Genomic DNA, 14,191 nt, shown 5'->3' on the forward strand with positions numbered 1-14,191 from the left:
GGGCATCTTTACTGAAAAAATTTGATGATTTTTGGTGAGAATAACAGAAAAAGATGAATGGAATTAGACCTCTGGAAACTTTCAGTTTTCACATCACACTTGGAAAACCTGTTTGAATTTAAATAAAAGTCCATCTTTTTATTCTTTGTACTTCATAAAAAAAGAAAAATGAACCACAAAGTGCTTTCTCGCTCTTTCTCTCTAACAAAGGGTCTGTATAATAAATTTGCATTTCTTAAACATAATTCTTCTCCTAACACAATCGATGCATGTGCAGCTGTCAGCATACCCTCTTTGAGTCACCTGTGGGAATTAAGGCTCGGGAAAGCTGCCTCAGATCGGCTTGTGCTCATGTTGCCTGTGTGTCATGAGTAGCAAGTCCTTCATGTCTGAATGAGGAGTCTGCTGTCTTCTTGCCAGGATCCAGGACTCTGTGCCAGGGTAATTCGTTAGCTTACATAGGCAGGAAAAATCCAGCCTTTAATAGTTCCAAACAGAGTGCTCATTTCCTTTTAAAAATTCAGTAGGAGGGATGCAGCAATGCTGTGGCACAGTGGGGAAAAGCCTCAGCATGCAGCGCCAGCATCCAGTGGTTTGAGTCCTGGCTGCTCCACTTCCAATCCAGCTCCCTGCTAATGCGCCTGGGAGGGCAGATTCCAGCTCCTGGTTCCTGGCTGCTGGCTCCCGATCCGCTCAGCTCCAGCCATTGCAGCCATTTGGGGAGTAAGCCAGTGGATGGAAGACCTCTCTCTATCTCTGGATGTCAAATAAATAAAATAAATCTTGAAAAAAATTCAGTGGGACACTATGCCCCTAAATCTGTTTATATAAAATACATAAAAATTGTTCATCTTATATAAATTCAAAAAAAGGCAATGGGACTCATTCTTTTTTTCAGCAGTACCATATGGGTAAAAGGATTTATTTTAAAGACTGCTAAGAGGACTAAATAAGAAATGTATTCACAAACTGGTAAAGCCACTATGGAAGTCAGTTTGGAGATTCCTCATAAACCTGAATATAGCCCTGCCACATGACCCAGCCATCCCACTCCTTGGAACTTATCCAAAGGAAATTAAATTGGCAAGTAAAAGTTGTCTGCACCTCAATGTTTATTGCAGCTCAATTCACCATAGCTAAGACATGGAATCAACCTAAATGCCCTCCACAGTAGACTAGATAAAGAAATTATGGGATATGTACTCTATAGAATACTACACAGTGGTAAAAAAAAATGAAATCCAGTCATTTGCAATAAAATGGAGGAATCTGGAAAACATCATGCTGAGTAAAATAAGCCAGTCCCAAAGGGACAAATATCATATGTTCTCCCTGATCAGTGACAACTAACCGAGCACCAAAAGGAAACCTGTTGAAGTGAAACTGACACTATGGGAAACAATGACTTGATCAGCCCTTGTCCTGACTATTGAGGAACAGCTTACTACTTTATTCTTTTTAGTATTTTCTTTTTCTACTTAATACCATTGGTTGAACTATTTAATTAACACACAATTATTCTTAGGTGTTTAAACCCAACTGAAAATTGATCCCTGTTAAAAATAAGAGTGGGAATAAGAGAGGGAGGAGATGTACAGTTCGGCACAAGCACCCTCAGACTTACTCCTAAGGGAAAGCTAAAAACTTACCATGGGACTCCAAATCCCATAAAGTTGGCAGGTACCAATGTCACCTTACTAGTTAAAGTGATCAGTGCAAGTTTATAACTGATCATAAAGATAGGATTAAGTGCCAAAGGGATCACATAAATAAGACCAGAGTCTGCTAATAATAATTGATAGAATTAAAAAGGAGGGAATGATCCAACATGGGAAATGGGATACACAGCAGACGCATAGAATGGAAGATGCCCTAAACAGCACTCTGGCCTCAGAATCAACCCTGAAGGCACTCAGATCTGGCTAAAAAGCCCATGAGAGTTTCTCAGGCATGGAAAGCCAAGACACTGTGGCAAAAAATGACCTAAATGACAGATCTCTGTGAGTGAGATCTTGGTGGGGAGAAGGGTCCATAAAAGAAGCAGGTACCTTTTTCTGAAGGGAGGAGAGAACTTCCACTTTTGATTATGGCCTTGTCTAAATAAGCTTGGAGTTTATGAACTCAAAAGGCTTCCATAGCCATGGCAGCTCATGACAAGAGCCTTGGGTGATCACTGACATCATAAATAAGAGTGTCAATTGCTAAATCAACAACAGGAGTCACTGTGCACTTGCTCCCCATGTAGGATCTCTGTCCTTAATGTGTTGTACTATGAGAATTAATGGTAAAAATAATCTTCAAACAGTTCTTTATACTTTGTGTGTCTGTGTTGGTGCAAATTGTTGAAATCTTTACTCATTATAGAGTTAATCTTCTGTATATAAGGATAATTAAAAATAAATCTTGATGAAGAATGGGATGGGAGAGGGTGTAGGGGATGGGATTATTTGCAAGTGGGAGGGTGGTTATGGCGGGAAGAACCATTAAAATCCAAAAGTTGTACTTTTGAAATTTATATTGATGGGGCCAGTGCTGTGGCGCAATGGGTTAAAGCCCTGGCCTGTGGCTCCTGCATCCCATGTGGATGCCGGTTCTAGTCCTGGCTGCTCCTCTTCCTATCCGGCTCTCTGCTGTGGCTGGGATAGCAGTGGAGGATGGCCCAAGTCCTTGGGCCCCTGCACTCAGGTGGGAGACCCAGAAGAAGCTCCTGGCTCCTGGTTTCAGATCAGCACAGCTCCGGCCGTTGCGGTCATCTAGGGAGTGAACCAACAGATGGAGGACCTCTCTCTGCCTCTGCCTCTCTCTGTAACTCTGTCTTTCAAATAAATAAAATAAATCTTTAAAAAATTGTATTTATTAAATAAAAGTAAAAGAGAGAGAGAAATGTATGCACAGAGTCTCCTCAGGAGAATTTGCCCCATTATGATCAACTAGCTATTCATGGGGCAAGCACTGTGGCATAGCAGGTAAAGCCATCACCTGTGGCACCAGCATCACACAGGGTGCCAGTTCAAGTTTCAGCTGCTCCAATTCTAATCCTACTTCCTGGTAATATGCCTGGGCAAGCAGCAGAAGATTGCCCAAGTGCCTGTGCCCCTGTGCCTATGTGGGAGACCTGGAAGAAGCTCCTGGCTCCTGGCTTTGGATCAGCGTAGCTCCGGTTGTTGCAGCCATGTTGATAGTGAACCAGTGACTGAAAATATCTTTCTCTCCCTCTTCCTATCCTTCTCCCTCTCCCTTTCCCTCTCTTTCTCCCACTTCCTCTTCCTCTCAGTCTCCCTCTTGCTCTCTGTGACTCTTCCTTTCAAATAAATATATCTTTTATAAAACATTCTAGCTATTCAGTCATTAAATGGGTCAAAGTAGTAGGAATAGAAGTAGAAGGGGGCAGGACGAGCAATATTTATGGTTAGAAGATAGAAAATATCAGACACACAGAAATGTGAAACAGATGTCTAGGCAAATGTAGGAGTCATACATTAAATAAATAAATGGTGGATGGAAAGAGTTAGGTTTCTCACTGTTATAGTGGGAGACTGCAGACAAGTAAGAGGTGGATCCTAGAATTATACAGTTGATTATGGAAGAGTTGGAGATATTAGTGTGAATTCATGTTTAGCTTAGTATAAAGACAGATGGTTGCATTAGAAATTTCCATAGTTATATATATATATATATATATATATATATATATATATATTTCTGTGCTCTGTCAGCTGAAAGGACCCAGAATCAATGGCAATTAATTCCCAAGAGCAATGAGCACACCTATAGCCAAGATCGCTTTCAAATACCATTCTCCAAAGGATACCAGAGCTCCTTGGAGAAATGCTTGAATCTAGGACCAGAGCAGGAAATATACAAGATGAGCTTGTAGCACAATGCAATGCTAGAAAATAAGCAAGAGCTCAGATATACAGAATAATATTAGAGGGGTATGCCAATGGAACATGGAGTCAAAGGAAAGAGTTCTCAATAGCCTAAGCTGGAAAAACTTGAGTAAAAAATAAAATAACATTGATTAGTACACAAAGCCATATATGATGTACATCCATGAGTCCATACTGATATAAATAAAATATTGAATAAATAAATAGGATAAACAAATCTTTGTAGAAGAATTCCAAATAGATTCTGTAAATGCTCCACCCTTGAGTATTTTGAACATAGTTACTTCCTTTCAGACAGTGCAGCATAAGAAAGTACGCTTGCAGTAGAGAAGCCTGAAAAATGCTACCATTTCAGCCCAATGATCACGTTAATGTTAACAGCGATCAGTTATGTTGATAGAGAGGACTCGAGATAATCTGGTGAAAATGACACCTTAATTCTAAGGTCTCTCACGCCAAACACAAACCTCAAAGCATAAGAATAATGTCAGACAAATCCCAATTGAATGACATTCAATAAAATATCTGGTCAATATAATGCAAAATTATCAAGACCATCAAAAACAAGTGCAATCTTAGACATTTCACAGCACAGAAGTGATGTGGGTGATATGATGACTAAATGAAGAATGCATATTTCATGGGATCCTGGAACATAGGAGGATCTTAGGGAAAAACTAAATCTAAATTAGGTCATGGTTTTAATTAACAACAATGACAATAATAATACTAATAATAAGCATTCCTATTTGTATTAAAGAATGGCCCTAAGTAAGGCCCATGAATTGAAAAAAATAAATAACTTGGAAGAGTATATCACATGCAAAACAATTTCTTAGTATTCTGGTTATTCTTATGTTATAGATTTTAAATTATAACGTGTTTTTGAGATTAACTACCTCTTAAAACATTTTAAAATGCTATCACATAAATTAACAGAATGATGTGTATGTATGCAGGTTGTCCTGGAACTGATAGTTTTGGCAGCCCAAGAGAAAAACACACTGTTCTCAGAGAGGAATCGTGCTCCCTTTCTCTACTAGAAAAGTAAATGATATTTTGAAACAATGTCTCAAGTGATTGGTCTTTGATCTACTATAAATTATCATTTTTAAGATGCAAAATTCTTTTCAAAGGCCCTGATTTCCAAATCCCACAACAAAAACAGTTTTCATTTGTTTGTTTTTTATTGGAGAATTTTTGTGCATTCTTGAGATGGTAATTTACTCCATCCAAGATGAACAAGACTGATTAGTTTGTTTCTGGTAATGCTTCTGCTATACTTGAAAAATTAATTCAGGCAAGGAATTGCACAAGCTTTAGAAATGAAGCCGATGACATTCAGGTTGGATTATACACACATGTACACATATGCACATTGGCACATACATCCACATACATTCATGCACACATGAACATATACACACATGAGCAGGCACACAGAAAAAAACATGATGCATGCATGCAAGCACAATTTTCCTAGTTCAGTTACACAGGTATACATGTGTGCATATCAAATAATTCACAGAAATTCAATTATGCACACACAGAGACATGTGAACCATCCACAAGTGTATAAAGATATTCAAGCATATGTACACACATAAACACAGATGCACACAGAGACACTAGCCCACATGCATAAATATACTCACTGGTACATACACACAATAAATATGAGAGTACACTCACACACGCATGCATTTAACCTGATATGCATACCTGCAAATTTGCCTGTATGCACTTACGTATGTTATACACGCATTCAGAGGCACACCAAGTATACATACCCAAACATGTGCTCACACACTTTTATTTATTTATTTTTTATTTGACAGGTAGAGTTGTATACAGTGAGAGAGAGAGAGAGAGAGAGAGGGAGGGAGGGAGGAAGGTCTTCCTTCTGTTGGTTCACTCCCCAAATGGCTGCTATGGCCGGCACTGTGCCAATCCAAAACCAGGAGCCAAGTGCTTCTTCCTGGTCCCCATGTGGGTGCAGGGGTCCAAGCACTTGGGCCATCCTCCACTGCCCTTCCAGGCTGCAACAGAGAGCTGGACTGGAAGAGGAGCAACTGGGACTAGAATCCAGTGCTCATATGGGATGCATATCACAGGCAGAGGATTAACTAAGTGAGCCATGGTGCTGGCCCCACACACTTTTATTTTTATTTATTTATTTATTTTGACAGGCAGAGTGAACAGTGAGAGAGAGAGAGACAGAGAGAAAGGTCTTCCTTTTGCCATTGGTTCACCCTCCAATGGCTGCCACGGCCGGCATGCTGCAGCTGGCGCATTGCACCAATCCAAAGCTAGGAGCCAGGTGCCTCTCCTGGTCTCCCATGTGGGTGCAGGGCCCAAGGACCTGGGCCATCCTCCACTGCACTCCCAGGCCACAGCAGAGAGCTGGCCTGGAAGAGGGGCAACCGGGACAGAATCCAGCGCCCTGACCAGGACTAGAACCTGGTGTGGCGGCGCCGCAGGCGGAAGATTAGCCTAGTGAGCCGCGGCGACGGCCACACTTTTATTTAATAGTACAATATCTCTTTGTCTATCTTAACACAATCTTTTGGTAGGTTTTGAAGCACTGTGAATCTGGTAACTTAACTCTGTGATACCACAGATAACATAGTTCTGAATGAGCATAGCTGTGCTCCAATAAAACTGTAGTTAGAAAACAGTAACCATTCTTTGGGCAGCCAATATCTGGATAGAATATAAATATAACATAGCATACATGTATATCAATGGATTACTATAAACTGAGCAAAGATGTCATAAAATTTATATTATCCACACTCAAAATTCCTTCATGATTCCTATAACTCATTACACTCCCCAAGATTCATAGTTACCTTATTTTGCAATGGCTTTGTTAGTGTTTCTCTATTTGTACTCTGTATAACTGAAATCATATCATATCATATCATATCATATCATATCATATCATATGTATTCCTTTGTGTCTAACTTCTTTTGCTCAAAGTTATGCCCTAGAGAGTCCTATGAATACTGCAGTACATTTTTAATTTTTAATATAGTTGTATTTCTATCAGTGATATCCCTGTGAGTGGGACTATGATTTCATGGTGCATGTAAATTTCATAATAGATACTGTCAAGCCACTACCAAAGACATGGTAGCAATTTATATTCCCACCAGTAAAGCACTTGCATTCCAGTTACTTCTGACTTTTACCAACATTTGGTACTTTGCATTTTTTAAATTTACTCATTCAGATGGGTGTTCCATAATATGTACTGTGATTTTAATTTGCTCCTCTCTCGTGACTGGAGAAGTTCAGTACTTTTTCATATGATTATTGGCTATTGTATAAGCTCTTCAAGTGAAATATCAATCAACTATTTTGCTCCCTTCTCTATTGAGTTTGTTGTCTGTGTTTTTTCTTATTGATTTGTGGGAGCTCTTTATGTAGTATTAATACAAATCCTTTGTTGGATTGTATACTATAAAAATATTTTCCTCTGTTGTATGTTTTATCTTTGTTCTTTTTAAATTTAAAAACATTTATTTATTTATTTATTTAAGAGATAGACAGACACAGAAAGAGATAGAGCACCCATCCAGTTGTTTACTCCCCAAATGTCCACAATGGCTGTACTGGGTCGGAACAAAGCCAGGAGCCAAGAACTAAATTCAGGCTTCTCAATGCATGGCAGAGACCCAGCTATTTAAACCATCACCATCACCACTGCTTCCTAGGGTCCACATTAGTAGGAAGCTGAAGTCTGGAGCCAGAGCTAGAACTCAAGTATTCCAATATGGAACACAGGTAAGCATCTTAATTACCAGGCAAAATATTTTGTCCTCTTTTATTCTCTTAATGGTATCTTTTGATGACCAATAGGTCTTTGATATAGTCTGATATGTATTTTTTGTTTTTGTATGATTAATACTTTAGAGTTAGCTCCTAGTTATACACTTTGTACTACTGAAGTTCACTAGTAAATTTTTGTACGTTTTCTTTGAAAAGATTTACATTTTGGGGCCAGCGCTGTATCTCAATGTGTTATAGAGACAAGTCCCAGTCATGGATGCTTGACTGATCCAGCTGTGCTGATTCGGGATAGCACCGGAGGATGTCCCAGGTCTCTGGGCCCCTGCATCCACATGGGACACCCAGAAGAAGCTCCTGGCTCCTGGCTCCTGGCTCCAGCCCATCCAACCACTGGTCAGTTGGAATATCTTTCTTTCTCCTTCTGTCTCATATCTCTCTGTAATTCTGTCTATCAAATGGAGAAACCCTAAAAATTTTCATTTTATCACATTTGGAGCTCCAAACAATATAGAAATGACTTTTTGTATGGTATGAAGTAGGATTAAATATTCCATATACCAAGAATATGTCAAAAAGTTCACTAAAAAATGGAATTAAAAGTCCATTTTGGTGCAAAAACTTACTTTTTAATTCCATTATCCCCCATTTTCCCATTCTTTTGAGTTTGCTCACAAATAGCCAGTTGACAATACCATCTATTAAACATAAAATTCCCTTGGTTATTGAATTACAATGTTACCCTTGTCATAAGACATAAGTTGTGTAAGCTTGGTTCCATTTCTGTGCTCTCCACTCTTTTTCACTATAGAGTATTCTATCTTTGCATCAGTATCACACTGTCTTAAATATTAGAGCTTTATAATAATTCTTGATATCTGATAGTATAAACCTTCAAACACTGTGTAACATATATGCTAATATAAGACAAAGAAGGAATGAAAGAAATGGAAGGGAAGAAAGAAAGAAGGGAAGAAAGAGGGGAAGATCATGGATTTGCTTGAATGAGTAATATATTGATTATTGTGGCTTTTTGTTATTATGATAGTTATTTAATTTTCCTCTAAATAATAAATTTTTCAGAGAAAAACTCATTTAAGTCTATGTTTATCTAATGCAAAACAGCACAAGGCAAGCAGAAAATAAGAAACATTTTTGAATTTTTACTTTCTTAATCAGTTATTTTAGCATATTCTAAGTACCACCTGTACCATAAGCACATGATTAATAAATAGTACTAAGAAACATATGTATTTAATTTGCAAAATTAGTACTCATTCTTCCTCCCCTTAAAAATATCTACATTCTCTAATAGTTTACAATACTGTTAATTATCTTTGAAACTTTCAAGGAATTAATTCTATAGCTACAACAACAAAAATAAAATGTAATGTTGACTTATTTCCTAATCAGAATACTCATTTAAGAGGCATTTTGAATCAATAAAATGGATTACACTGCAATACTAGAGAGATTAACGTGTATATGATTTGAGTTAGGTAAGTTAATGAATCTCATGAATAGCTTTCAAGTATAAACAAGAATCTATGCCTTGTTCTTAAACTTTACCAGCTCAAAGGACAACAATGCTGTTCTAGTATCAAAATACACCATGAAGTCATCTTACATGATGGCTTTATTTATTTATTTTTTACTTTAAAGTATGTAAAGTATGCAAGCTTTGATGTGATACCCGAAATAGAGAAGCTTAAAGGCATTGAATTTAAGGCAGTAAATGAAGAACAGCTGATGTAAAGGGGGCACATATTTAAAATACAGTGGCACATACCTAAGTGAAATCAAATTGTCAAAATCTAAGCTTTCCTCAAATAAAATTTTAATACAAAAGTCAGATTGTCGGGGTCAGTGTAATGGTGTAGCAGGTAAAGCTACCACCTTTGATGCCAGCATTCCACATGGGTGTCAGTTTGTGTCCTAGCTACTCCACTCTGAACCAGCTACCTGCTAATGGCTGAAGAGAGGGGTGGAAAACAGTCCAAGTGTTTGGGCCACTGACACCCATGTGAAAGACCCAGAAAAAAAAAAAACCCCTGATTCCTGGCTTTGGCCTACCCCTGCGCTGGCTATTATGGCCATTTGAGGAGTGAACCAGTCGATGGGACATCTCTCCCTAAGTTTGACTTTAAGATTATAAGAAATTCAGTTCTTTACAGCTGATGCATTTAGTTTCAAAAATGGGGCAGTAGAGTATCAAATATCTAGCCAAATATCTCTCTTTGATGCCAATAAACTGCTTCCTGACCTCAAATCAACCATACTTAGAAGAGTTTAATGTTTAAAGCAAAAGTATTACATTTAATGATAAAGATATTTTCTCCTTTAAATTGTCTGTACAACAAAATGTTAGTAAAACGTACCAATTAAGGCATGGGCATCATAATGCAGCTGATTAAGCTGATGCTTATGACATTTGCATCCCATATTGGAGTGCCATGAGTCATGGCTGCTCTGTTGCAATCCAGCATCCTGCTAATACATCTTGGGAGAGAGTGGATTAGAGCCTAGTAATTGGATTCCAGCCACCCACACGGGAGACCCAGATGGAGTTCTCAGCTCCTGACTTCAACCTGGCCCAGCCTTGGATGTTGTGGGCATTTAGAAAACAAATCAGCAGATGGACTATCTCTCTTTCTCTCTCTCTCTCTCATGCACATTCACACTTGCTCTCGCATTTTCTCATACTCCCATTCTGCCTGTTCAAAATAGCCAAAACATGGAAGCTACCCAAGTGTTAATTCTTCTTCAAAAAGAAGAAAATTCTGACACATACTACAGCTTGGATATAACTTGAGGACATTATGCCAAGTAAAATAAGCAAGTCCATAAAAGAACAAATATCATATGATTCCACTCATATGAGATGATACCTACAATAGTTCAGCTCAAAGAGACAGAAAGTAGAATGGTGGTTACCAGGAGCCGAGGGGGAAGGAAATGGGACATTTGTGTTTACTGGATACAGAATTTCAATTGAAGATGAAAGGAGTTATGAAGGACAGTGATTATGGTTGCACAATACTGTGAATACACGTAATGTCCCTAACCTGTATACTTTAAAAATGGTTAAAACGGTAAGTTTTATATGATAGTGATGGTTAGACAACACTGTGAATGTACGTAATGGCACTGAATTGTATGGTCTAAAATTATTGAAATTATAAATGATGTATAATATATATATATATATATATTCCACAGTAAAAAGCAAAAAGAAATTCCAGTAAAAGGCAATCTCTGAACACAAATATTTGAGCTCAACTTATATCAAATAACAACATTAAGACTACCCCCAGGTGGTCAACCAGCAGAGAGTTCTACTCACAGTTATGATTTATTACAGTGAAAAGTCACAAAGCAAAAGCAGCTAAGGGAAAAGGCATCTGGCTTAAGTCTGGGGGAGACCAGGTGCAAGCTTCCAGAGTGTCTATCCCAGAGGATTCACACAGGACACACACAGGTCCCCTAGCAGCTTGGTGTGACCACACATGTGAGGTGATGTTTATCAAGGAAGCTGTTGAGAGACTTGATGCTTTGTGTTTGCATTGGGGGTGACCACACAGTCACCATCTGTCTGCCACATGCCATGTTCCAAACTCCAAGGAAGGCAGGTTTCAGCACAGACAGACCACATTGTTGTACAAACAGTTCAGATACAGTGAGCCATACTTAGCAGTGAGAGAATGGAGCAGCTCTCCCAAAAGGCAGGTTAACAAGTGATAGCCAGAGGACAGCATTTCAGGCCTGTTCTACTGGCTCATCTCTACATGTAGCACACTCACCTAAAAAGCCTCAAAATTCCTCCAAGCCTGCTTCACACACTCAGGTGTGCAACTACACTTAAGGTCTGCAGATAGGTGGTGCTCGCCAGCTCTCTGTGGGAGGCCCCCCACACACACTGTGGGCTGTCCACACATATTATTTTAGGGCCGCGTCATCAGTTCACCTGCATACCCTGTTAGTCACAAGTGACAGAAGTACAAAAAACCCCATCTGTGAAGATAATGCCTTTTCCCTGCACTCATGAGTGTCCCCACTGGGAATCAATTAAGAATTTAACAGTTTTAATTAAGGCCTGATCTGTGACTTGAATAATCAGCAATCATTACAGTATCATTACATGAGAAAATCATTACATTAGAAAAAATTTAAAACGTACTCCAGACAATTCGCCTGATTGAGAAGTGATTGCTTGGTAACACTGTTCAAGGATGGCCAACCTCCTCCAGCCATGTGGCCAGCACCAAGGACAGCAACCTCTGGCAACACAAGCCACGCATCTCTGTGCCTCCTTCGCTAGACCTGCCTCAGTCCAGAGGTCACTGAGTGGTAGAGCGCATACGGTGGCAGGTATAGATATGGTTTTCATCTTGAACGGCCCCCTACCAGGAAGACAACACACTTCTACTTTGCGCAGGTGGTACAGCACTGAAGGCACTGTCAGTTTTATAGGGAAAGGACCTGTGCTGTCTTCAAAGCTCAGGGACAGCACAGGAAGTGGGGAAGGCTGAGGCTGGGAGTGGGCAGCAAGGGTTTCTAGACAGCCAGGTAGCATTAGTGATGGGGTCATGAGCTGCCCCCAAGGGACAGAGCATGAGTGAATGAGCTGCAGGCTGCTGTGGGCATACACTGTGAGCAAGCTAGGATGATAGCAAACTAGGCATTTCAGGGAAGCTAGGCCCTTGCTTCCACATAGGTCACCCTGAGCTGATCTTGATCGCCTGTGGTGCTCCTGGCCACCAAAGCTCCTCTGGGACATGCCCAGTTCTAGAAGGGATTGCCTCCAGGCTGGTGTCAGCCAGCATTGTTATCCTGGCCTGTGGAAAGCTGTCAGCCAGTACCAGGGCAAATGATAAGAATCTGTTTCTACTTCAGTTTCACAATGTACTAACTGAATTTGTGCAGTACATTCACCTTCTCAGTTATACCATATTTAAGAAAACAAGTGATTTTCACCCTCTCAATTTCAGACTACAAACTGGATATGAACACTACAGAGAAAGCCAGACAGAACTAAATACACAAATCCACAGAATCTACAAAAACCATCATATGTATAGGCTTCTCTGTATAGGCCTACAAGAACTTATGCTAATGTCCACCAAAAATGGCAAGGGATTACCTGCTTTCACACAATACTGTTTTCTGGGAGACAGCCAACACTGTACCCCAAAGAAGATAATCTTGTTAGGGAAATTGCACTATTTTATTATGTGGTCTTCTGAGTATTCTTTCCTAAAAGAGTTCCTGCATCTCACACTTATAGCACCATGGTGATGGCAGCTTTATTTTACAAATGAAGAGCCAATGCACAGAGAGGTCGAGGAGCTTCTCCCCCACCCCCAACACACACACATACACACAGACAATAGTAAACAATAGGATCAGAGTTCAAGCCCAGAAGCAGGACCTCAACCATGACACCACCACAGCCAGTCTAAGTCAAGAAGGGGTATAGGAGTATCACAGGCCAGGGACTCAGCTGGAACAGGCTAGAACCCAGGCACAGACCGGAACCATCACACCCTCTCCTCTCAACCCTCGCTGTACAACTGCCTCTCCCTTTCACTGCACCTCCAACCTCAGGCCCACCTCCTCCGAGACAGGAGCCAGAATGCTCAACTCTACATTCCTAGGAAAGGAACTCAGAATTACATCAGCCCTCACCAGCCTAAGAATATTACCTTAGAATAGCAGCAGCTTAGACAGTCCCAGCACCAAGGCTAGCAGGCAGACATGTCCATAAAACGTCTCTGGAAAGTCCACACAGCTCAGTGTCTGCTGGGAGACTCACCAAGCACATTAGTATATTAAACATTTTGTGGTGCTTTGCACCAAGAAAAGTGTTGAGCCTTGCTTAACAGAACATTTCCCAATTGTATCTAAAGACAAAACACTCATTTGAGATTATTCCACTTACACATGCTTCTAATACAGTGCTACAGTCCTGGCATGGAGGAGCCATATCTATGTGGTTCAGCAATCTATACAAAACCCAAATCTAGTGCAACATTAAGTGCTCTCTTGACAAACTCCCACTTTAGACTGAACTCCCACAAAAATCTTAGCAGTACATTAAATTCAGCTTTATTCTCTATTGATATGAAACCTGCAATGAGACAGTAATCCAAGCGCACTTGACAATTATACAAACCAATAAAATGAAATTAGTAAGCCATGCAGGAAGCACAGGATGCTATAGGAGCTGAAGAGCCAAGAATTGGGAAATCAATACCTAACTTAATTTTTAAAAATACAAGTTAAACGGCAAGCAACTTTAAAATTGATTCTCAATGGTTATTATTAAGTTGAGTTTTGGAAGGAAAGCCCTGGTGCATCTGGGTTTAATGCAGTCAAAGCACATTCAGGATACTACTTTCCACAGAATGTTGACAGTTGACAGAGCTGGGGAGTGCAATTACCATGCCAGCAAAACCCAACATACAAGAAGCTATATTTTGAGTACCTTACTTATTCTTTGTATTTCTCA

General features: G+C 39.8%; 1 protein-coding gene across 1 annotated transcript in view; it reads right to left on the reverse strand.

The window, feature by feature from the left end:
* The window catches only part of OCA2 (OCA2 melanosomal transmembrane protein), a 343,821-nt gene that overhangs the window by 87,682 nt on the left and 241,948 nt on the right, over positions 1–14,191 (reverse strand). The gene's annotated exons all lie outside the window — the stretch shown is intronic.

This window comes from Lepus europaeus, chromosome 11 (genome assembly GCF_033115175.1).
Source record: "Lepus europaeus isolate LE1 chromosome 11, mLepTim1.pri, whole genome shotgun sequence".
Taxonomy (NCBI): domain Eukaryota; kingdom Metazoa; phylum Chordata; class Mammalia; order Lagomorpha; family Leporidae; genus Lepus; species Lepus europaeus.